Consider the following 1,882-nt stretch of genomic DNA (forward strand, 5'->3'; position numbering starts at 1 on the left):
ACAACAGAAAACCATCAAATTGTCCCATTTCTGAAAGTAGGTCTAATAAAGATTTGACATTTATTATTATTTTGTCACCTTAATATGTGAAGTATCTTGAGATGACATATGTTTTGAACTGACACTTTAAAATAAAGCTGAATTTAAAGCAAATATTGTTTGTTATCAGTTATCTCAGAGCTTTGTGGATGTACCAAAGGCAACAGTTAGGTAGAAAACAAGGTGCAGCACTTTTCATATATGTTTAGTGAATCCAAATATTAATCTCTTGTTTGTTTTAGTACAATAGACAAATCAAGTCAGCAGTATTATTCTTATATTATTGTGCCAAAGTGCTTTCTGGTAGGAAAATATGAATGGTGCTACAAATGAACTTAAGCTTAATAATTAAGCATATAAAAAGTTGGAATTCACCTGAATAATTTACATATTTGGCATAAAAACCTTCAAAAAAATATGGAAAATAAAACTTTACCTGACTATAATACATATTATATCTAAGACCCTACAATATTTTTAATTAACCCTTAGATGCCTAAGTGGGTCAAAAATGACCCGGTGAGGTCGTTTTCTTGCAATATCTTTGTAGTGAAAAGTTGTTATCTTTTCATATTCCATGCAGTCCTCCAAAAACATGTTTTTGATATCATTCCATTTTAATTTTTAAGTTACCTTTTATACTTTTAGAGAAATTATAACATTTGCAATGCTATCTCAAGCTTCCATGAGCAGGTCAAAAATGACATACATGAATTTAACATAGAATCTCACAGAAACCTGTATTTCTTGTCAAATGTGGTGGTCAGGAATATATTTACTGTGGACCAGACACACTGTGTCAGAAGTGTTATCTGTCAGGAAGACTATTGTATATGGAGAGTAGCAACAGTTAGAGGAAAAGAGTGAAAAATGTCAACAAACTGGATGTTGGCATTCTTCTGTTGCTGTTCTGTGTAGTGTTCTTCTTTTTCAATTATCAAAATGTGCAAAATCTTTTACAAAGTGAAAAATAAACATATTTCAAACATGAAATCATTCTTGTGTGAACCAAAATAGAATAAAAAATAGTAATAGAAATGATTATTCTTAACCAAAATGACAAAAAAATGGCGTAAAAACACATTGATTCTTACACAGGTAATTTTGACCCACTAATAGAAGAGTGTAGGGTCCAATCACTCCCACATCTAAGGGATAAAAACATTGTCCTGACTAATTTGGGTCTTGACCTTACACAAATTTACATGAAAACGCAACAAATCCAAGTATTCCCTGGATCCGCCATGATCAAGCTTTGTGTTTATTAGTATTTTGTGTGTATTATTGTAATTATTAATTGATTTTACTTTTTAAAAACTACATACTATGTCTAAGAAGGTTTTTTTTTATTCTTATGTGTATTTTTCTTCTTATTAATTGATTTTACTACTATTTTTACTTTTTAAAAACTGCTCATAATGGCTAAGAAGTTTTGTGTTTTAATCCAGGTAGGTAGTGGTCGCTGTAAGGATTCCATAATTTATGGACCATTCATTCACCACACTGCCTAAATGACAATAGTTACTGTTTCACTTTATCCACTGCAGAATAGCAGCACGTGTTAACAGTTTTATGTTGAAAATGTTAAACACAGACATGGTTGCATTAGTTTTTTTTAAATCAATAAACATGCAGTTGTGGCGTTAAATTGCGAAATGTCCAACTAAAGATTCCAAAAGTTTCTCATGCGGTGTAGTGCCACCTCCCCTCCACCCCTAACACTGAAAATACAGCACAAACACACACACACACACACACACACACACACGCACGCACGCACACACATGCACACACATTCCAGCGGGCGGAGTCGGTGACGCGCAGTAGCGTTTGTGAATGAGTT

This window comes from Acanthochromis polyacanthus, chromosome 6 (genome assembly GCF_021347895.1).
Source record: "Acanthochromis polyacanthus isolate Apoly-LR-REF ecotype Palm Island chromosome 6, KAUST_Apoly_ChrSc, whole genome shotgun sequence".
Taxonomy (NCBI): Eukaryota; Metazoa; Chordata; class Actinopteri; family Pomacentridae; genus Acanthochromis; species Acanthochromis polyacanthus.